The sequence below is a fragment of the Rhinopithecus bieti genome, unplaced genomic scaffold, assembly GCF_001698545.2.
Source record: "Rhinopithecus bieti isolate Rb0 unplaced genomic scaffold, ASM169854v2 scaffold_3874, whole genome shotgun sequence".
Classification (NCBI taxonomy): Eukaryota; Metazoa; Chordata; class Mammalia; order Primates; family Cercopithecidae; genus Rhinopithecus; species Rhinopithecus bieti.
This window is the reverse complement of record NW_016804362.1, coordinates 1,045,060-1,069,375: the sequence shown is the minus strand read 5'-3', so window position 1 is coordinate 1,069,375 and position 24,316 is coordinate 1,045,060. Positions and strand designations below refer to the sequence as shown.

The following is a 24,316-nucleotide window of genomic DNA, read 5'->3' as shown; positions in this document are numbered from 1 at the left end:
AATAATAATAACAATAATTAATAATAAGTCTTTAACCCATCTTGAGTTGATTTTTGTATATGGTGATGGATAGGGGTGCGGTTTCATTCTTCTGTACATGGAGAGCCAGTTATCCCAGCACCATTTGTTGAATAGGTAATCTTTTCCCTGTTGCTTATTTTTGCTGAGTTTGTAAAAGATCAGATGGTTGTAGGTGTGTGCCTTTATTTCTGTGTTCTCTGTGCTGTTCCATTGGTCTATATGTCTGTTTTTGTACGAGTACCATGCTGTTTGGGTTATTGTAGTCTTGTATATAGTTTGAAGTTAGGTAATGTAATGCCTTTAGTTGTTTTTGCTTAGGATTGTTTTGGCCATTCAGGCTCCTTTTATTTGGGTTTTATATGAATTTTAGAATAGTATTTTTAGTTCTGTGAAAAATGACATTGGTAGCTTGATAGGAGTCTGCAGATTGTTTTGGGCAGTATGGCCATTTTAACCCTATTGATTCTTCCAATCAATGAGCATAGAATATTTTTCCTTTTATTTGTGTTGTCTCTGATTCCTTCCAGCAGTGCTTTGTAGTTGTCCTCATAGGGATCTTTCACCTCCTTTGTTAGATATTTTATTCAGTCTGCAATAACAGAAAAATATTTAAAATCTCAGCAGTAAAGAGAAACCAGCCATTACCACATCTATACCGTTTGCTTCATTAAAATATTGTTTCCTTCAGTGAACTTAACCACTTGTTGGGAAATTTTATGAACAAATTAATCAATCATGGCACTGAAATTGCCTACTAAAACTGTTTATTTAGTTTTAGTTTTAATTGTTTTAGAGACAGGGTCTTACTCTGTCACCTAGGCTGGAGTATAGTCATATGATCATAGCTCTCTGAAGTCTTGAACTCCTGAGCTCAAGAGATCCTCCTGCCTTAGTGTCCTAAGTAGCTGAGATTGCAGGCACATATACATCTGGCAAATTTTTAAATTTTTTGTAGAATGTGAACACAGTCAGATTCTGTTTCTTCATCAAAAAGCGTTGCTGGAAGTTGTCAGATATATTTCAATACCGAACTCCCCTTCAATGGCTAGGAGATGAGAGAGCAGCAGAGATGGGAAAAAAAGCTTTATAAAATTCTTCTGAAATTCTGCCCCCTTTCTTCATAATGCTCATGTTTCTCATGCTGAGCGTAATTGTGCACTTTGGGTGTTTAGAGAGAAAATGCTTTTAGGGGAATATTTTCTGGCTGACTTGATCAGTCTTGTATCTAAACTGAGCTTTTTCTTAAGATCGTTTTAACTTTTTTCTCTCAAAATTATCTTGCGCAGATGGAGATCTGTTTTTCTCTCCAATAATTTGGGTGTCTGTTTCAGAAGCCCTATTAGTATCCCATGGTGTCTGAATGAGGCAGGCTGTCACCGTTGAGCACTTTTGGAGCTATCTCTATCTGGACTCATGCTGGAAATGCATCTGAATTTTTTCCATGTCGTCATTATAGTTAAAAACTGGGACTGAAACACTGGTCACATTCCCATTATTGTGAAGGTGCAATTCCACTCACAAGGCCTGCAGGCTCTCCTCCTGCAGCTCAGGCTTTCCTCTGTGATGTGATACTGGAGTGCTGCTGTGGCAATTGTGGTTCACATAAACTGTGAGCTGTGCTCAAGGCTGTGCCTCAGTGGCAGATGATAGAGGTCAAGAGAGGACACTAGCAACCAGGAAAAAGCAAGCAGGAGTGCTGTAGCCAGTGCCATAGAGTGCAGAGCCACTGTTCTAAAATGTAAATAGCCAAAAGGATAGAACTCTTTACAACCATTTTTGTAGCAGAATGAAAGCCTACCTTCAGCGAGTACCTGGCTTCAAGCTGCTAAACTGCCTCCTGTTATGAAGATGTGAAAAGTTTTTTTGTCATTGAATATAAACAATTAGCATACACAGCCTCTTCAATCTCCATGTGAATTTATGATGAACTATGTATGACATGGTGCTGTAAATTCTTCTACTTGTGGACTAATTTTGGTGACCATCTTTCTGTCTGCAGTGGCTTAAGCAGAATGACTATGATGCATGTCACATTCAAGTTTGATTGTGTAATAAAGCAGTTTTCTTTCTGTTCTATTATTGTGGAGTTTTTCTGGGGCTGGATGAAATTTTTCTTTTAATTATTTTTTCCAAACACTGTCTATAATTACCAGACATGATATAAACACATAAGGTGCCAACCAGAATTTACTGTAGAGGGGACTTTCCCTCTCAGACTTCCGGTCAACTCACACTTGTGCAACACAGTGCATGCTGTCCCCTAAATATGCAGGCAGAGTTGTGTTTCTGCCTGTTTGGTGTCTATAGTCCTCTACAGTCACTTCTAGAGAGGCTGGACCAAATTTCTACCAACTTCACCGGGCCACAATCAATCATTTTATCTCCCTCAGTGATTCTTGTTCAGACCTGAAACTGATTCAGAGACCATGGGGACCACAAACCTAATCAGAGTAACATGTATTCATTGAGTATACATGTAGACATGAGAATCTCCACTTTCCCCTTTTTTCTGTTGGTAAAATATTCACAAATGTGCAGGTAAGACCTGCTGCTACTCCAGCCATTCAGGCCCTAAATCTGCAGCTCCACATTTTGTAACCAGGTCTCGAGATTTGGGAAATAGAAAATTTTTATCTAAAAAATGCACGTACTTTTGGTTATCAAACTCAGACATTGAAATGAAAGTGCAGTTATGTCGTTCCCCCCTTTAAATTATGTATTCATCTCTTGAAACTGTTCGCTATTGCCACAAGTAGATATATATTAAACTAATAATGTCACATTGGACACTATCTCATATCCTAAACCATAATGATACATATATAATCAATAACCAGTGTTATTTCTTTAAGTTAATACAAATTTCTGACAAACAACTCTATCAGCCCACTCTCTGTCCCTTTGTTTTTGTCTTTACACCTCCTCTTGCAACTGCTACTAATCAAAGTGTAGATTCCACGCAACTTGAGTCTTTGCCCCCAGGTTATAATCCTTAAACTTGACCCAAATAAATTGTCTACTTATATAAAAAAAAATTTGTAGAAATGGGATCTCACTCTATTTTCCAGGCTGTTCTCATATTCCTGGCTGCAAGTGGTCCTTCTTTCTCAGCCTTCTAGTTTTTGGGATTATAGGCATGAGCCACCACTTCTGGCCTCTAGTTGTTGTTTTTAAATAACGTGTTTGTTTATCATCTTAGTACCTGGCATATCAAGACACTCAGTAAATATTTGTTGTTGTTTAGCTTCCTTTTAATCATTATTGCTTATTGTCTGAATTTGTCAAGTATGATGGAATGACATAATGCTGCATTGAATTCCATAGTTTAAGTTCCATAAGTATTTTCACATACTTATGTTTGTAATCAAGGCATGAGGTGTTTACACTGATAAATGATTTCTCTTTACATCGGAACTAGAAACAGTCACTGTATTTTATGGCTTCATGAAAAGTACACTTCTGTGTATGCACATCAGCCTTTCTTTTCTTTTTTTTTTTTTTTGAGACGGAGTCTCGCTCTGTCGCCCAGGCTGGAGTGCAGTGGCCGGATCTCAGCTCACTGCAAGCTCCGCCTCCCGGGTTCCCGCCATTCTCCTGCCTCAGCCTCCCGAGTAGAGTAGCTGGGACTACAGGCGCCCGCCACCTCGCCTGGCTAGTTTTTTTGTGTGTTCTTTTAGTAGAGACAAGGTTTCACCGTGTTAGCCGGGATGGTCTACGATCTCTTGACCTCGTGATCCGCCCGTGTCGGCCTCCCAAAGTGCTAGGATTACAGGCTTGAGCCACCGCGCCTGGCCCAGCCTTTATTTTCAAAGACTGGAAGAGCTACAGAATGAAAGATGGTCTGTGATTGTTAAGACAGATGATGGGCTTATAGCAGGAGTAAAAAGGATTTTGTGGCTGACACCTGATTTTAGGTGAAGATCAAAAAGATGAAAAGAAAATCCACCTACTGATGAGAAAAGGCATCTGGGGCCTTTCTGATTATCATGAGAGCTTTGACCAGATGTAGCAGTCTTACTGGGAAAGAGTCCTCTGTTGTGGGGTTCTGGAATCTGAAATGCCATCAGGACCAGCTGGAGAGCACCCCAATCAAAACCAACAGATTCTCCAGGCTGACCCTGTCATGGGGTCTAGTTGTCTGTAGTCTTAAAAACTGACCAGGTGATTCTAATATCTGGGGTTGAATGTAGGATACAATAGATAAAATCTTTTCTTCCTTTCTTTCCCCCCCCCCCCCCCGCCTTTTTTTCCCCCGAATACTGCTCGTTTCCCTATGTGTAAAGCCTCTGGATAAAGATTTTTGAACTAAAGGTGTTAAAATGTACATTAGAAAAAGGGGTGGAAGTCAGGTAAATTTTTATGCCTTGAAAATGGAAAATTTGGTTAAAGAAATTAATATAGGCCACTGGTTATGAATACACATTGTTTAATTATACCAACCTTCTGCAGCAACCCAACACCTCGTCATGGAGGAGGGCCAGAAAAAAATCATTTATTCTTCCGGGGTGATCATAATTGTTGCATTCCTTTATTTTGGCATGCTGGGCATATTTCTTAATAACGATAGATGTGAAAATGCCCTTTACAAAAGTATTATGCTTATCATGCCTTCAAAAGGTCTTCCATTTGCAGTGCCATGTTGTTTATTTTGTACTGAAAAGTGTAAAACTCACTTTTTAGGCCAGCCAGTAAGCTATCAGTTGTGACAGTTGACTGAAAAGGGAGAATTCTTGAAAGGGAAGAAAACTTATGAATCCTTTCTGGGAATACTTGGTCAGAAAACAAATTCTAAAGACTCAATAATTTCTCTAGGGATAGAGAGGTGTTTTGCTTTGTTTGACAGTGTTTTGTCAAAACATTGGCTGCCTTCATTAAAAAAAAAAATCAGCTGCCGAAGTTTCTGCTAAAACCACTGAGCTGTCAAGAATCAACCAGATGGCAGCTTACCTGCCCTGATGAAACTGAAAAATTAAAACAACATGTGAGTGGGAACATGCGCATAAGAAACAGCTTTTAAACATGCCTATTTCTACCTGACCACTTTTAAAAGGAGTAAGTATATGCAGGGCCACAGCTTAAGTTTAATGCATCTTTTAATGATGTTTTGAAACAAGAATAAATTCCCTAACGATCAATTAAGAATAAAAGATAGTGGATAAATTAAAAATAAAAGATAGACTTTGATCTTTGGTATGAAGCTGAGTTTCAATTATTCAGCAAATGCTTCTCTAATGACAACCTACTTTATGCCACACTGACAGATATGGAATATTATGTAGTTGCTATTATGATTGACATGGAACAGTTTTGTGTTTTGAAGTTTATTTTTATTCATTTAGTTAATACATTTGAATATTCTTTGTATGATAGGTGCAAGAGGTGCAAGAACAGATAGTTTCCTGCCATCATTAACCCTTCAGTTTAGGTCAAGGGCAGCAAACTATGGCCCATGGGCCAAATCTGGCCTGTCACCTGTTTTAGTGAATAAAATTTTACTGGGGCACAGCCGTGTTCACTTGTTTACATGTTGTCTAAGGTTGTTTTCACATTTCAATGACAGAGTGAGTAGTTGGGACAAAGATTGTGTGGTCCTCAAAGCCTAAAATACTTACTGGCTGACCCTTTACAGGAAAAATTCGCAGACTCTGATCTGGGTTCATTCTGAGGTTGTATGTCTAAGATGGAGAAATTAAAGAACAGACACAAAACAGCAAGCCCATACACTTAAAAAAATCACCATGTCATACATATAGTAAATACTAAAAAATACTTGGATAGAAAATATCTCTTGCTGACTAGCTCATTTATTTACAAAATCATGTTAGTAAGTCTAAGGGTATGTACTTGATCCTCGAGTGGTACAGTAATCTTCTCTCTAGTGATATAATGTAGTCTATAAACACAGACAACTAACAGTACTGTGGCCTTATGCTCTAAATTCGTGGTGTTCATTATAAGGGGAACAGATTGAAGGAATGCGACATAATACAAAATTTTCAGCATGACAGAACAGTAACTTAAAGTATATCCCTTCTAATGGGCTCATAGTGTCTTTTTTGGGTTAGACTGAGAAAGAAGTGTTGGGAAAGAGTGATCACAGATAAGAAAGAGACTACAACCAAAATGGCAGCACCTCTAAGATGGTCTTTGTGCCCAATGTGGGTGGCTGATGTGCCAGCCAGATCACTATCCCCTTCGAAGTTGTTGTAGTTGAGAAAATTCAAGATTTGCATCTTATGTGATAGAATTTAGAGACAGAAGTGAATGCCACAGTGCCAGTTCTGTGTTACTAAACTGCTAGTTTAAGAATCTCCAGAATTGTCCCTATAACTTTCGAGCCATGTGGGGAAGACTTCCTTCTGACTGTGGGCTGTGACATAGAGGGATCTCCAGGGAAAATGTGGGACTTTATGTGAATTCGTTATCTACCTAAGATGATAAATCCACCACAATCTTTATGCTACCACGTGGAAGCCCACCAACTCTGTAAGGACGTAGAGGAGGAGACTAGGTTTTTCTTATAACTTTCGACTAGCGGAAGGATGCCGGGGTTCTCCAAGCCTCCTGAAATAGGGGCTAAAGAGATTCTTGTCTTCTTTACATCACCGATAGAGGCTAAGCTTAGTGCATGTGCACAGTGCCTAACAGTTGTTTGCAAAGTGACTGGGAAAAGTGGCCTCAGTGGCAATGCATTGGGTTGAAAGAGAAAGTGAGAATGAACAACTCTTAACTTTATTAAATTACCAAAGGATGCAGTATCTCATTTTCTTCAATTAAATTAGTTTCACTTGTTCATAATTTGCTTTATAATATCATACTTGGTAAAATATACACATTATCTGGCTTTTAATAAATAGGGATGACCAATTCAAGTAATAAACTTCATTTAACCCAGGAAAAATCAATACAAGTAAAAAGGGGAGAAAGAGAGAGAGAGAGAGAGAGAGAGAGAGAGAGAGAGAGAGAGAGAGAATATCCCAGTACCCAGTAGTGCAAATTTATTTAAAATGATGAAGCTTAGTGGATCGGGCAGACTATCTGGTTTCAAGACTTTGGTCTTCTATCTGGGCCTCATGAGCTTATTGCTGTATCACTCTAAATTAGCTTCTTGCCTTTGCTTTGTCTTGAATTTTTTTTTTTTTCTTAACTAAACCAAACATCCCACCTGACTAAATATATAGTTCTATTTTCTTCTACTTAGAAAAAGAAACTAGAGTTTTGGGAAATTCAGTTTCTTTCCTAGAAAATATCTCTATAATAATATCAGTCCTATTTAACAGATAGTTGTGAACTACAAATGTAGGCTAATGTATATAAACATGAAAAGCCATCACCTCCCGACCCCCTCTTCTTACAATCTTATTCTTAGTGGTGGTTCCTTCTAGTTCTTATGTCCTTCAGCTCTCTGTTTAATTTGGTTGAGTAGACAACTAGGGAGGTCTCAGCTTTTCATCCCTGCTAGGATCAGGGGGAAGGACATTTTTTGTGATACTATTTTCCTTTTTTATCCTTTTTAAATAAAGTAGAAATTTTATAATACTTAACTAGGTTTCTCATGAGGATTGAATAACACCATGCATATAAAATACTTAGCGGCAAGTCATGCACTTAGTATTAAATAAATTATAAGTATTATAATTCAAAGTCTGAAATAAAATGTGGCAAACATTTTCTTAAATAGTGATTGTGAAGTGAGGGGTGTGATCCTTGCCAGAAGTCAGAGTTTATGGGTTTGAATCTCAATATGAGATTTAAAATATTTAATTCAGGGGAATCCAGACTGATTTTCCATGCAGGGATAATTTCTGTTTCTCTAAAGCGTCAGATTCTCTGGGTATGTTAGGCTGCTTTGTCCTGGGTATCAGAGACGAGTGAAAAGGAAGTGGAAAGCCCTCATCTTCCCAGGAGAGTGTGGCCTCCTATGTCGTAACTATTTAAGATGGTTTTTATGTTACATCCAGGATCAGATAAGAGGCATGATGGTAAAGACCAGGAAAAACTAAGGATTGCTATTGTAATATGTATGTGTATTGTGAATTCAAATAAATATCTATATAAAGGTGATATGACATAGGTTGGGGAGAGGCAAATTATTTACTTAGTCACTACAATTTTATTTGATGACAGTGGAGTTGGGTGAGTGGTACCATTAGGGAGCTTTCTATTAAAAATAAGAATGATGATGTACAGTTGAGCATGATGGAATACTTATTGTGTTATGTGCTTCGTAAGTAAGTTATCTCATGTGAACCTCAACAACAGCCACATGAGATGGCTATTGTTACTCCACCTCAGAGATGAATAATTGCAAGAGGATAAGCAATTCATCTGAGACCATAGGGCAAGTAAATTGCAGGTTTGGGATTAAAATTCAGCCTTTAGACCTCCAAAGTCCATGTCCTATTTATTTATTTATTTTTTAATTTATTTTTAATTATAAAATATTGCCTTCCTTTAAAATAGGATGTTTAGACAAAAAGAAGGAAACACAGATAAAGAAAATCCAGATGCTAAATCCTTGAAATTATGAGATTGAGAAACAGCCTTGAAGAAAAACTCAAAACTTCAGGCTCCAAGAAAGTGAAAGTGGAGGCTGAGCCGTATTAACCAAAGTTGAAATGGGTGACTGGGAAGTCAGCCAGAGCCACTGTGCCTTTTACCCTTCTTCCTACTGCATTTGACATGTCTCTGCTTTAAAGTGATGTGGTTGGGAGACAGCATAATGTAGTGGAAGAAGCCCAGGTTCAATAGCCTTCGGCTAAAATCTCAGCTTTGTAATTGTTGGCTCTGTGACATTAGGCAAATCACTCAGTCTTTTTAATCTGTCAAATAATCTCTGAAAAGAAAAACTATCCAAACAAACAACCTAGTATAATTATAATACTAATAACTTGTAATCTGGAAAAAACCCTGCTTCTCACAGTTAAATTAATTTCCCCCCACTTCTGCTCCCAGTATTATCTTTTGTTCAGGGAAACAGACTGTGGGATGGGAATTGCGGTGCAGGACGTTTACTGGGGAGTGCTTTTCAGGAACACCTGTAAAGGACAAGGGAAGTGGGGTGGATGGTGGGAGAAGATGACCTGGGATGCATTTGCAATATAAGTCTCAGTTGATCCCGCAGGTCATTCTGTAGCTGGAATTTGCTTTTCAGAAGTGTCCTGAATTGAAGCTGTCTCTGGGGAAGGGACATGACTTTGATAGAGACACCCTCATTTTGCCAAGGGCCATTCCCTGAAAGGGATTCAGCTGTGAGCTGTTAGCAGGCAGCACCCTTGGTGTCTGCGGGAATGAAGTGGGGCTCTTGACAGCACAACTCATCATCCTTCAAATCTTTGTTGTCCTAGATATAGCTAGCTAAAATTGTCCATTTGTATCCTCAACTGTCTCTTCCTTTCATTTCTTCCTTCTCCTATCCCAGTCCTTCAATGTAGGGGACTGAGGATTCACATTTGCTGAGGGTCTGTTGTGTACCTGGCACTGTGGTAGGTATGTCACATACGTAATCTTATTTAAGCCTTAAAACAGTTCTAAGAAGGAGGAGGAAAGTGAGGTTTATAGAGTAACTTGCCCAAACTGGACAAGGTCCAGGACTGGGTGTGGAAGGCAAAGCAGTTTATGTACCCCTGCACATATGCTTACATCTCTTCACTGCCTCCACCAAATCTATTCTTCTTATAGTTTCTAATGTTGCTATTTCTAGTATTCCTTCAGTAGCTATGTCTAAAATATGCTATACCACAGAACTTTTTGGAAATGTGTTTATTTTATTTTAAAATGTCTATATTATCCCTTTAATATATTGTGTTTAATTTGCAGACTTAAAATCTGGCAATCATCAAGGATCTGTAAATATTAAGGTGAAGACAAAATAATTCCATCATGTTCATAGGCAGCTTGCTAATTTCATTTTGAAACCTTTATTAAAATCCTTTTAGTATAATAAAATATATCTTCAGATGGGGATCAGTTTTTCAGTACTCCACATAATGAGTCATCAAGTTCTATCCCCTCTTAATGTTTTCTAGTGACTTGGTAATTCTTAAAAGCAAGAACACAATCAAAGAGGCTCATCTGATTATCCTCCTCCTCCTCCTTCTGCTGCTGTTGCTGCTGCTGCTGCTTCCTCTTCATCTTCCTCTCCTCCTCCTGCTTCTGCCGCTGCCTCCTCCTCCTCCTCTTCTTCCTCCTCCTTCTCCTTCTTCTTCTTCCTTCTTCCTTCCTCTCTTCCTCCTCCTCCTCCTTCTTTGTCTTCTTCTTTTCTTTTAAAAGTGCCAAAAGAGGAAAATATTTCTTGGTCAAATTCTTTCTCTGTGTCCTACAGAGTTGTTGGCAGTTTACTGAATTTAAACCAATTTCCAGTTGTTTCCTTACTTCCACTAAAATCTTTAAGATATTTCCAAAAATTTTTTGTGTGTGAGTCCCACATATTATCTCTAAAATATATTACTGTGAATCAAATTTCCATATGAGTCACTTTTCCTCTATTGTAAATAGTAATGTAATTCATTAGTTTTTTTTTTAACCACTAAATTTCCACATCCTGGAAGCTACTGATTTTCTATAGTAATCTGTGACATTGACAAATCTTGCTTATTATAAGGATACTTCTAAAGAATGTTGAAAAAATCATATTGCTTCCTTGCCTTCACAGAAGATGATTTTCCTATGTTTTATATTTCCTTAAAAAGTATGGATTTAGGAAACAAAATTCACCTCTCAAAGTCATGGTGTTCAACAGAGAAATGTGGTAAAGCACTGGGCAAAGTTCATGACTAATATACCACTCTTTCCTTCCATTCTAGGATAAATGGTAGAAGTGAAGATTTGTTTCTGATCCTCAGTATTTGTCTTAATATTTGATTTGCTTTCTTAGGTAGTTCACCCTTGCTGCACACACTCTGAGCTTTACTCATGGATGGTCATTCTCATGGATCCTTCTTTACTAAAGTTTCCAAAAGGTTTAATTCATACAGATTGGCCTCCTCATATTATAGCAGTATAACTTCTGGAAGGCTTTCTTGGTTTTTAAAAAGTGCCATCTCCTTCTCCATTCTTTTATTTTGTTGCTAACCAATAGTATTTTTTCAATACCTTATTGGTTAAGCATTTTCCATCAATGCTTAAAAGAGAAAGTGTTTTTGAGTTTTGACCACCCTGATTAGTAAAAACATTAAAGCACAAAAGGATTCAAAGTTTGTATGCTTTAAAGATCAAGTAATTAAGAAATACGCTTTGTTCTTAGTTTTATGTGTAGGAAAATGTTGAGGTTAATTATCTGGCCATGTGGGATAATTTGACTCATAATCAGTAAATTTAAAAGATCTTTCATAACATAAAAAAGATCCAGCCCTGCCAAGGACAAATGACTGGCACTGAAATTCCGTTGTTAGCTTAAGTCATTGATATGTAAAACAAAAGAAAATTCTTTGGCAGAAAACAGAGGAATGTCCAGATGGTTTCTATCTATTTTCCCATTGATTGTATAATTAAAATCCCCTTTAATCATCAGAAAAATTGAGATAGAATGTTTGTAATAGAACAGTACTCTGTTTTAAAGAAATACTTTTTCGGCAGTAGGTTCACTAGTAGTGAAGTGTTTTGTGAATGTGCTCTATGGAGAAAAGGTATCCAGATAGCTCATTTGGGGATGTTAGTGCCTATTTGCAGCATTATGTTGGTTGTGCCAGATGAGACTAAATGCTAGCCCATTAAAATGAGTATGAATTAGCAATGATCACCTGCCTTCAGGTGGTATTTCCCTTTACCTGAAGCAGGATTTGCACCTTCAATGGATTCATAGGTGGGCTAGTTCATTTATGAGGTTAATTACTAAGGAAAGCACCAATAAAATAATTAGTAAACTTCTAATTCTTATCTTCAGTGATTATGGGGATGGAATTTGTTTACCCAGGAAACTCAGATCTAGTTTTGCTAATCTTTTCATATCCTGTGAAATGATGCATCTGTTGATATTGGTCAGTAGTGGAAATACATTCCCATGTGTTCCTGCTAAATTCCATCCACTGATCACTAGACAGTTATTGCTCTATACATATAGAAAGTGCATGTAAATCCATGGTTATAGTATTTTTAAGTTGAATGACTACTTAGAACCTTGCATAACATTATCTATATCTGTGTGTCCATATCTATATATCTATGTCTATCTCTATATCTCTATCTTTACCTGTGTCTCCTTAGTTTATACATGGTGTCAGTGATGATTTTAAAATGAAAAACAGAATAATAAACAAAACAAAATTCTAGTGCCTCATCCACAATCTCTAGGATATTTTCTTATTTTTAATTCTTTTTACTTAATGGTTATTTTCTAGCACTCTAGGAGGCTGAGGTGGGTGAATCACTTGAGTCCAGGAGTTCCAGACGAGCCTGGGCAACATGGCGTACCCCGTCTCTACAAAAAAAATGCAAAAAATTAGCTGGGCGTGGTGGCACATGCCTGTGGTCCCAGCTCCCTGGGAGACAGAGGTGGGAGGATTGCCTGAGCCCAGGAGGTGGAGATTGCAGTCAACTGAGATTGAGGCAGTACACTCTGGCCTGGGTGAAAGAGAGAGACCTTGTGTCAAAAAAAAATTATTTTCAAGGTCTTTACTTTGGGCTAAGGAGATAATATTGTCATGAGTTTTAGGATGCCGGTGAGACAAAAATGCAGAAACAGAGGATCTCTTTACTAGTGATGGTGGATCCCGTACTCCTGAGAAAGAGTAACCCTTAGGGGAAAGAGTAGTGTTTAAGGAGAAAAAACAGGGAAGGATGTGGAGAGGATTTAGTTTTCTGTAGCTCCTGGTAAGCCTGTGTGGTTCCTGCTGGGCAGTGGCTCACAATCATGGAACCTAAAGACACAGGCAGGTAGGGCAGGAGGCATTGGTCCTAATAATTGCTATGCTTATTAAGAACTTACTATAAATCATGTGTGGTTCTAAGGACTTCACATAATTTTTCTTTTAATTCTTACAGCAGTACCTAGGGATGGGCACTATCATTATTCTCATCTTATGGATGAAAGACTTAGGTGAGTTAGGTAATTTGGAGGTCCGATCATTCAAATCCAGGTGATTTGACTTGAGAGGCAACCTCTCTTGATCATTGCTTTGCTCTGTCTCTAAGTATAAATAATGGCATAATCAAGCAGAGTGCTTGTCACCATTCAAAACAGGTCATTGGAAGATCTGTGTCAATACCAGGGAACATCCCTGAAGCAGACATTAAGAAGGAGAACTGATGTCTACCATAGCCAGCCATTTCCTTTCTGCTCTCTAAGTCTTGGTGGTTCCAGAGGGAGTGATGTTACAGAAATGATAGGAAAGGGGATAGGTGGCACTCAGGGATTGACCTATTTTGATTCTGCTTGCCAGTTACGAGAATGTCTCAATACCTGTTCTGTATTTCCAAACCAAGCTTTGTTTTTGTATAGATTTTGTATGGTTTCGATTGGCATGTCACTGTATTTTTAGTTGGCTAAGTTAGATCCTGTGGTGATCCTGCAACATGACTTATTATTTAGTCCTCCAGTAATCCAAGGGAACAGATATTATTACCATATGGCATAAAACCTGCCACATACTCCCTCCTTCCACGTACTTTAACGTCACTAAGTCAGGATGTCTCTTGCAATTGATGTGTGTCTAGTTTAATTAGCAGCATGACTTTCCTTCTTAGTGGCACATAAAATAATAGTGCAGCTTAAATATGATGGTGATTTGCCATGGAATATTATGCAGCCATAAAAAAGAACGAGATTATGTTCTTTGCAGGGGCATGGATGGAGTTGGAAGCCATTACCCTCAGCAAACTAATGCGGAAACAGAAAAGCAAATACTGAATATTCTCATTTATAAGTGTGAGCTGAACGATGAAAACACATGGACACATGGGGGTGGGGAACAACACACACTGGGGCCTGTTGGTAGGGTTGGGGGAGGGAGAGCATCAGGAAGAATAGCTAATGGATGCTGGGCTTAATACCTGGGTGATGGGTTGATCCGTGCAACAAACCACCATGACACACATTTACCTATGAAACAAACTTGCACATCCTGCACATACATGTACCCCAGAACTTAAAAGTTGAAGAAAAAAATGATGGTGATTTGGATCCAATGAAATATTCTATCTATATTTCACGGAGGCAACTGAGGAGGTTAAATAATTTATTCTGTGTTACTCATCTAGAGACTTGTTGTGACATATAATAGCTAATTATTGAGAAAATCAGCTTTTATTTCATCCTAGTCACAGTTGGTCTACATTCTCCAACTTCCCCTGCAGTTAGGTTTGGCATGAGAACGAGTTCTGGGCAATGGAATGTAGATGGATAACTGGACCCATAAAAATTATTGCTTTTCTCCTTTTCTCCACTCTTTCTTTTTCCCAGTCTGCCAGCTGGATACCAACTTCCATGGGAACCACATGTTGAAGATGGCTGGACTTCTGCAACGTGATTTATGAATGACTGTGTGGAACAGAGCTACCTTTTCTTTCCTACTTTCTTTAGTCTACTGATTGACTTTACATGAGTGAGAGATAAACTTACACTGTATCAAGCTACTGAAATTTTGGGATTAATGTGTTGCAAATAGATTATGTTACTTTAACTAATACACTGGCAGAATTGAGATTCAAACTTTGTCATTCTAATTCTAAAACCTGTCTTCTTAACTAGCATTTCTCAGAGTTAACAAGTGTTATATTGAATAAAGGTTTCCATTCTATAAGAAGTTTCGGAAACAGTTAAGCAAGTTTCTTGATGTAAGTCTTCTTGGAGCCATTCCAGTATGCACTGTGAATCTCTTAAAATTGTCATATGCAGTTTTAATAGAGCTGTATGACATTGGTTATGCTTCAGACTTCCTTTAAAGATGCTGAGTCTTGTAAAAATGTGTTAGTTTGGATAGGGCCATATTATTAATCAAACCTTGTAAATACATTTGAAATTATACTTATAAATAAACCTCTCTAATCCTTTTTTAAAAACAATTTCAACTTTTCTTTTAGATTTGGGGGATATATGTGCAGGTTTGTTACCTGAGTATATTGCGTGATGCTGAGGTTTGGGGTACTGAGCATAGTATCCAACAGTTTTTCACCCCTTTCCCTCCTCCTTCTCTCCCTGCTCTAGTAGTCCTCAGTGTCTATTCTTCCCAGGTTTATGCCTGAGAACCCACTGTTTAGCTCCCACTTGTAAGTGAGAACATACGGTATTTGGCTTTCTGTTCCTGGGTTAATTCGCTGCATAGACATTATTTTCCTGCATTAATTTGCTTTTAGGATAATGGCCTCCAGCTGCATCCATGTTGTTGCAAAGGAGAGGATTTCATTCTTTTTATGGCTCCATAGTATTCCATGGTGTATGTGTACCACATTTTCTTTATTCAATCCACTGTTGATGGGTACCTGGGTTGATTTCATGTCTTTGTTATTGTGAATAGTACTGTGATTAACATTTGAGTTGATGTGTCTTTTCAGTGGAACAATTTGTTTTCTGTTGGATGTATAACTGATAATGGGACTGCTGACCCAAATGGTAGATTCATTTCAAGTTCTTTGAGAAATCTTCAAACTGCTTTCCACAGTGGCTGAACTATTATATTCCCACCAACAGAGTATAAGTGTTCCTTTTTTTCCACAGCCTTGCAATCATCTATTGTTCTATGACTTTTTAATATGAGCCATTCTGACTGATGTGAGATGGTGTCTCATTGTGGTTTTGATTTGCATTTCTCTGATAATTAGTGATGTGGAACATTTTTTCATATATTTGTTGGCTGCTTGTGTATCTTCTTTTGAGAAGTGTCTGTTCATGTCTTTTGCCCATTTTTAATGGGGTTATTTGTTTTTTGTTTGTTGATTTAAGTTCCTTATAGATGTTGGAAATTAGGCCTCCGTTGAATGCATAGTTTATGAATGTTTTCTCTATTTCTGTAGGTTGTCTGTTTACTCTGTTGATAGTTTCTTTTGCTGTGTAGAGCTCTTTAGTTTAATTAGGTCCCACTTGTCAATTTTTGTTTTTGTTGCAATTGCTTTTGAGGACTTAGTTATAAATTATGTCCCAAGGCTGATGTTCAGAGTGGGGTTTCATAACTTTTCTTCTAGAATTCTTAAAGTTTGAGGTTTTACATTTAAATATTTAATCCATCTTGAGTTAATTTTATTGTATGATAAAATATAAGGATTCAGTTTTATTCTTCTGCATATGACCAGCCAGCTATCCCAGAACCACTTATTGAATGGAGAGTTATTTTCCCATTACTTATTTTTTGTAGAGTTTGTCAAAGATCAGTTGGTTGTAGGCGTGTGGCTTTATTTCTGTGTTTTCTGTTCTATTCCAATGATCTGTATGTCTGTTTTTGTACCAATACCATGCTGTTTTGGTTATTGTAGCCTTATATATAATTTTAAGTAAGGTAATGTGATGCCTCCAGCTTTGTTCTTTTTGTTTAGGGCTACTTTGGCTGTTCAGGCTCTTTTGGTTTATATGAATTTTAGAATAATTTTATCTAGTTCTGTGAAAAATAATGTTGATAGCTTGATAGAAATCTGTAGATTGTTTTTGGCAGTATGGCCATTTTAGCAATATTGATTATTCTAATCCATCCATGGGCATGGAATATTTTTCCATTTGTTTGTGTCATGTGTTATGTCTTTCAGCAGTGTTTTATGGTTCTCTTTATAGAGATCTTTCACTTCCTTATCTACCTGTATTCCTAAGCATTATTTTTTTTGGAAGCTATTGTAAACAGGATTACATTCTTGATTTGGCTCTCAACTTGAACATTATGAGTGTATGGAAATGCTACTGATTTTTGTACACTGATTTTGTATCCTGAAATGTTACTGAAGTTGTTTAACAGTTCCAGAGGCCTTTTGGCAGACTCTTTAGGGTTTTCTAAGTATAGAAACATATTATCAGTGAAGAGAGACAGTTTTGACTCTTCTTTTTCCTATCTAAATGCCTTTTATTTCTTTCTCTTGCCTGGTTTCTTTGGCTATCACTTCCGGTACTATGCTGAATAGGTGTGGTGAGAGCAGACATCCTTGTCTTTTTCCAGGTTTCAGGAAATGCTGCCAGTTTTTGCTTAATCAGAATGATGTTTGTTGTGGGTTTGTCATAGGTGGCTGTCATTATTTTAAGGTATATTCCTTTAATGCCTAATTTCTTGAGGGTTTTTTAAAATCATGAAGCAATGTTGGATTTTATCAAAAGCTTTTTCTGCATCTATTGAGATGATCAAATGGTTTTATTTTAATTCTGTTTATGTGGTGAATCATATTTATTGATATGCATGTGTTGAACCAGCCTTGCACCCCAGGAATGAAGACTACTTGATCATGGTGAAGTAACTTTTTTGATGTGCTGCTGGATTTTGTTATTATTTCATTGAGGATTTTTTTGCCTATGTTAATCAAGGATATTGGTCTGTAGTTTTCTTTTATTATCGTGTCTTTGCCAGGTTTTAGTATCAAGGTGATGCTGGCTTCATAGGATGAGTTAGGGAGGAATCCCTCATCTTCAATTTCTGGGAATAGTTTCAGTAGTATTGGTAACAGTTTTTCTTTGTACGTCTGGTAGAATCTATCTGGTCCAGGGCTTTTTTTTTTTTTTTTTTTTTTTCTTCAGTTGGTAGGTTTTTTATTACTTACTCAGTAGTTTTGGAACTTGATTTCCGTCTGTTTGGGGTTTCAATTTCTTCCTGATTCAATCTTGGGAGATTGTATATTTCTAGGAATTTATTCATTTCTTCTAGACTTTCTAGTTTGTGTGCATAGAGGTGTTCATTAGAGTCTCTGAGGAGCTTTTGTATTTCTGTGGTATTGGTTGTAATGTCATCTTTGTCATTTCTGATTGTGTTTATTTGGATCTTCTCTCTTTTTCTTTGTTAATCTATCTGGTAGTCTATTGAGTTTGTTTATTCTTTCAAAGAACCAACTTTTAGTTTCATTGATTGTGTGGATTTTTGGGTCTCAATTTCATTCAACTCTGCTCTGATTTTAGTTATTGCTTTCCTTCTGCTAGCTTTGGGGTTAGTTTATTCTTGTTTTTCTAGTTCTTTTAGGTTTGATGTTAGAATGTCAATTTAAGATCTTTCCAACTTTTTGAGATTGGCATTTAGTGTTATAAACTTTCTCCTTAACATTGCCTTTGCTGCATCCCAGAGTTTTTGGTATATTGTTTCTCTGTTTTCATTTATTTCAAAAAGTTTTTTGATTTCTGCCTTAATTTTACGATTTACTCATTTCCAAGTAGTTGTATTGAAACGTCTCTAATATTAATGATTTTCTGGCATTATATTTTTCAGTCTAGTTGGTAAGTTTTCTATCTACTCAAGGAACTTAATTACCACATACTGTGCAAGTTATTAAGCAATAATTATTAGTAAAACTCTTGAGGAAAGGGTCTGAAATTTTCTTATTCACCACTGTGTTCCCAGCTCTCTGGTGCAGTGCCTATCACATAGTAGGCACTCAATAATTATATGCTGTTCTTATTAAAGAGATAGCTTGGTGAAATAAATGTTATTATAGCAGCTGTGAACCTTATATCTTCGATTACAAAATAAGGCGAATGATTTTTTATTTCACAGGATTTTGTGATAATCAAATGAAATAGTGTACATATGATGTAAGATATTTACAGTACTTAGTAAACCTATAATGTAAGATATTTGTACGACTACCAGAATGAAGAAGTATTCAATAGACTGTATTTAACACATATTTTTTCACAATTGTTAGGCTTTGGCACAGACGTTGTATTATGTATAGGTGATAAAGCTGAATCATGCGTCTCTTCTCCTTAGAACACAAGGAAATTTGAAACTCAACAAATTTTTTGTGCTTAGCCTTGCTTAGCTCCCAGAGCTAGTCTGTTTTCTTGGGTATACCAGGTAGCCATATGGAAATGCATTCAGCAAATATTGAAAGGAGGATATAAAGAACTCCAGAAGTACCAGAAAAAAGATAGTTAAAAATCATGTAATGAGTAATCTCTTGGACTAACTGGGAAAAACAGAATTCAAATTTGTAAGTCCTTTCTGAATTTTGCTATGTCTGTTTGTCTTGGAATGAGCAACAGATTAATAATCAAAACCAGACTAGTGTTTGAGTAAGTGTCCTTCACATCAACCCCTGATTTCCCTTTGGTTCTACACAAGAAAGCATTCATTACTTTCGTTGGTATAAGCTTCTCATTTTGAAAAGTACTTGGAGGAAATGTGTCCTGTGATACTGAGTATTCTCCCTGTTAATGTACTATGTATATAATGGATGTGTTGTCAAATTTATTTAGACCCTCTTTAAGTGTTAGTGGTGAAATTAGATTAGATTGCTTTCTTTCAAACATCTATCTTTCATCGCAGCAGGATGAGATGCTTTTATTGCCAACTGACAAGGACACATGTGTCGGTATTTTTAGGCCGCAATATATAGTGCTGTATCAAGGAAAGGAAGTAAAGCCCTTAGATTTTGGTAATGTACTGAATGGTCCAGGGAACAACTTACGCCCTTTTCCAAGAAACAATTCCAAAACAAAATGTTTTCTCCTGAGCTTAAATGAAAAGCAGATACAACAAAGGCTTTAAACTGAAAAATAATAGATTCACTGGCATCAGGTACTGAAGGAGTTGCACATTATTTAGACTTCTCAAAAAGTTGGCTATGCCTGTTAGATGGGGGTCCAAAAATTCTCTGGAAATTATTGTCTATGTTAACCATAAAACTACTAAACAGTTTATTATTGTCAAATTCACTTAAAATGAATAACCTTGATCTCTCAGTAATTCCCTTTAGGGAATAGCCTGTGGCAAGAGTATATTTTACATGTCCATTGTTAAGCATTTCAATAAATCAACATGATGCAGGAAAATCTGATATTTCTATGGAAATCTCTATGCTTTCATTGCTCTTTTCACATTATTAAGGCTAGTGAATCTTATGCTAAAGAATTTGGGACTGACATTTTTCAGTTTAAAGTATAGTTTATTAACACTGATGGAAAGTATGTTTCTTTCTGTGGAAATTCATTTTTCTTAGTGTGCATGATCTCTCCTCTTATTCTCCAAGTTTACCTTATGCTCCTGTCAATTCAAATTAGTTCTATTATTCAATCACAGATATATCCCTCATATTTTCCATAAGAATGATGCAGGCATCAAATGTTTGGCTTATTTAATTTTTTGATGGAGTCTTATAAAAGCTATTGTTGAGATCATGTTGGGATTCTGTGGTATAGATTTTAGCTATAGGTAAACAGTCATCCTTGTTTGCCCATGACTGAGGGATTTCCTGGGACAAGGGGTAGTTCCATGCAAACTGGAACAGTTGGTCAGTTTAGTGAATTACCTAAATTAAAATTATATGAAAAATACCCTAGTAGCATTGATTATGAAATATATATCCCCAGAAGATCTTCATTTTTAAAAGGGTTTGCAATTCATTTTAGACTCATTCTTGGAAATAATGTTTATTAGTTCCTGATCATTGTTTAAAAAAGAGATAATTAATTTTATACCTCTGGCTTTTAAAAATTATAATTTATCCATTATATACTTGGCCTAGACTAGTAGATTTTGCTGTGTTCAAAATGCATAATTTATTGTAGCCTTCCTATAGTCTTTCTTGGTTTTGATTTAATAAGACATAAGAAATTATAGACCAAAACTTCATAAAAATAACTTTAATTGCTTTATTTTCCAGTTACCCATTTTCTATGTTGAAATATTTGCTTTTAGAGGTCATTACATGTATTTCTACTTCTTTGTGAATTTGATTAATTATAAAGTTTCCTACGCATTGTTTTCGCTGAGAATCAGACATTCAGGCTTTATATGTCTGAAAAATAAATCCCTTATCAACACTGCTCACTCCTTTTTATTATCCCAGAACTCTAGTTTGTAAAACAGGCTTGATATGTGTTGACTTTTTCTTATAGATGACTTTGCTCTCTCTCGTGAAATGTTATAAAACTCCAAAGAGCTTGGACTGTCCTAAATTTTGAATATTTCGAGATATATTCTAGTAAGATATAGTACATGGGGCAAAGAATACCTATATTCTTTGGAGACTTTGAGCTTGGAGGGTCAATCTTAGAAAATAACCTTCCTGTCTTCAACTTTGGTCTGAAGGGCATTCCTTTCAGATTTGCAAAGAATCACTTTTATACTACAGGAGTAAAGTGGGTCATAATATTGAACACAAAAAGTTACGTAAGCATATTAATTCACTGAGGTTATGGCTAATAACTGCAGTGTGTGAACACACCCAAGTGGCCCATTTACTCCTACTGGTGCAACATGGAATGACAGTTGGTCAGCAAATGTGTTGGATGTCTATTTCATTCCAGAAGAAAGTGAAAGGAAATAGAAGATCTGGCTGGCCCACCTCTCTATCTCTTATGGAAATAGATATTCTAATATTATATGTCAGAAGATGCCAATGGGCGACCATATTAAATAATAGAACTTGTACCTAGTTTTCTCCTTCTATGTGTAGTGTGTGGGCTGTTTTGTCATACTTCATATTATCAAGGGGTTAATTAAAAACCTCTAAGGTCTTCTACTCATCTTCATTCTTTAACAGTGAGCAGATCCTTATATAAAAAAGTGATGAGTTAAACTACATGTCATATCTAGTATTAGGTGAAATTATGCTTCCAAGAAGAGCTAAAAAAATGACTGCTGTTTCCTTTGTGCGTCTTTTGTAGAATACATGTTTTGATATTTTAGTACTTGGTATAATTAGTATTTTTAATACTTATATAATATTATAATTCTTTTCCAATGGGAAAAGATACATTTTAATTACATCACAGATAGCTTTTCGTGACATTAAATCTACAGAACTGGCTATAGCTCTTCTATTCCTTGAGTCTGAAATAGATACATAGAGATAGATAGATAGATAGATAGATAGATAGATAGATAGATAGATAGATAGATAGATAGATAGATAGATAGATAGATAGATAGATAGATAGATAATCTCCTATAAGGAAGTAAAGCTGGCTATTAGCTCTACCAATATGGCGTGCTGCCTTTCCTTACTTTAATAATTCAGTTGTCTATTGAAGATACATACCTGATAGCTGCACAAGAAATGTTTTTTGTTTTTAACTATTGAAGAGTAAATTTATGTTTTTTCTCTTAGGATGGTAATGGGAAAACCAGGGAATGTAAATTTTAATTCCTAATGACCACCTTATTTTAATAGTTAATAATTTCTCCTGCATCTCTAAGCAATGTATATAGCAAGATTTGTATACCTTAAGGAATGTAAATTGCACATTATCTTTATTCAGAAATAGAATATCTTCTGGGTTTATCTCTTTCTCTAGCAAATTATACTTTAACCACATGTGCTGCTAAATTATTCATTTCCATCTGTCAGCAGTTTCTCAAATGGAACCACTGAGGAAGCCTGAAATAGTTAATGGTTAGCTGTCCTCTAGGCACTCATAAATATACAACGTGTGTGGCTGAGAACCCATGACCCAATGCCAGAGAAATTAGGTGTAAGGCCTGTGCAAAAGCAGGCTGAGGTCTCAAAAGGCCGTAAATGAACACTGCCTCTCCCTCTGTGGCATCTTTCGTCAAGCATATCATTTCAAATGAAACAGTAATAGTTCTTTAAAAAATGTATTAATATTTTTATGGGCAAATCATAATTGTATACATTTATGGGGCACAACGTAATGTTTTGACATACGCATACAATGTGGAATGGTTAAATTTAATTAACATATTCATCACCTCAGTCACTTATTTTTTGTGATGAAGCATTTTAAATTTGCTAAGTAATTTTGAAATTATGATATATTATTATTGACTATAATCACACTGCTGTGCAGTAGATATCAAAACTTCTTATTCTTGGCCGGGCACGGTGGCTCACGCCTGTAATCCCAGCACTTGGGGAGGCCGAGACGGGCGGATCACCAGGTCAGGAGATGGAGACCATCCTGCCTAACACGGTGAAACCCCATCTCTACTAAAAATACAATAATTAGCCGAGCACGGTGGCTGGCGCCTGTAATCCCAGCTACTCGGAAGGTTGAGGCAGGAGAATGGCGTGAACCCAGGAGGCGGAGCTTGCAGTGAGTGGAGCTCTCACCACTGCACTCCAGCCTGGGCGACTGAGCGAGACTCCATCTCAAAAAAACAAAAAAAACTTATTCCTCTTGTACAAAGTGAAACTTTGTACCCTTTTACCAACAATTCTCCATTTCCCCCTCCCCACAACTCAGCCTCTGGTAACCATCATTCTACTCTACTTTCATGAGTTTGACTTTTTTTTTTTTTTTTTTGTCTCAGTCTCTGAGTAGCTGGGATTACAGGTGTGAGCCATCACAACTGGCTAATTTTTGTATTTTTAGTAGAGACAGGGTTTTGCCATGTTGGCCAGGCTGGTTTTGAATTCCTGACCTCAGGTGATCCACCTGCCTCAGTCTCCCAAAGTGCTCAATCACAGGCATGAGCCACCATGCCTGGCCGAGTTTGACTTTTTAAGATTCTACATGTAAGTGAGATCATATGGTATTTGTCATTCTGTGTCTGCCTTATTTCACTTAACATAATGTCCTCCAGATTCATTCTTGTTATTTCAAGCGACAGAATTTCCTTCTTTTGTTAGGTTAAATAGTATTCCATTGTGTATATATACCACATTTTCTTGATATATATACACAATATTGATGTTGATGGACACTTAAACTGGGAAATGATAATTCTTCACCAGACTTTAATACTGAAGCAAGTGAATCATCTGGTATCTGGTGCCCAAAGAGAAGGTTTCTGGGTCTTTCTCCCTGCTTTATTCAGGTAAACAAAGTAAATATGAGAGGCCACTAAAAATCCCTGTTTTTTCAGAATTTCTATTGAGGAAGAAAATCTGAGGAATCTCACATCATGTGAAAAAAAAAAAGAACTAGTGAAATACTAGAAAGCAAAGTTTGAAGAAATGGTTTTAGTGATACGCTTTGTGAATTAATATGTTCTGAGTTTTTCACATCTTTTAAATTCATCTTTAAAGTGGTGGAGTTACTTGCTGTTCTTTCAACATGTCAAGATCCCGTGCTGAGCCTCAGGGCTTTGCATTGGTTGTTCTTTCTGCCAAGAATGCCCCTTTCCCAATCCCATATTAGCTTTTCCCCTTTATTTCAGTCTTAGCTCAAATGTCTTCTCAGAGGCTCTGCCTTGTACATCACACTATCTGATTTGGTGTTTTCATTAGAGCACTTAGACATAGAATTTGAGATTGAACATCTTTCATTCATTTATTA

General features: G+C 36.7%; 1 pseudogene across 1 annotated transcript in view; it reads left to right on the top strand.

Annotated features, from left to right (window-relative positions):
• Positions 1-6,563: 6,563 nt before the first annotated feature.
• The window catches only part of LOC108526662 (60 kDa heat shock protein, mitochondrial pseudogene), a 45,208-nt pseudogene continuing 27,455 nt past the window's right edge, over positions 6,564-24,316 (top strand). Inside the window, exon 1 of the transcript XR_001884577.1 lies at positions 6,564-6,680. The product of XR_001884577.1 is annotated as a 60 kDa heat shock protein, mitochondrial pseudogene (transcript). The remainder of the gene's footprint in view (positions 6,681-24,316) is intronic.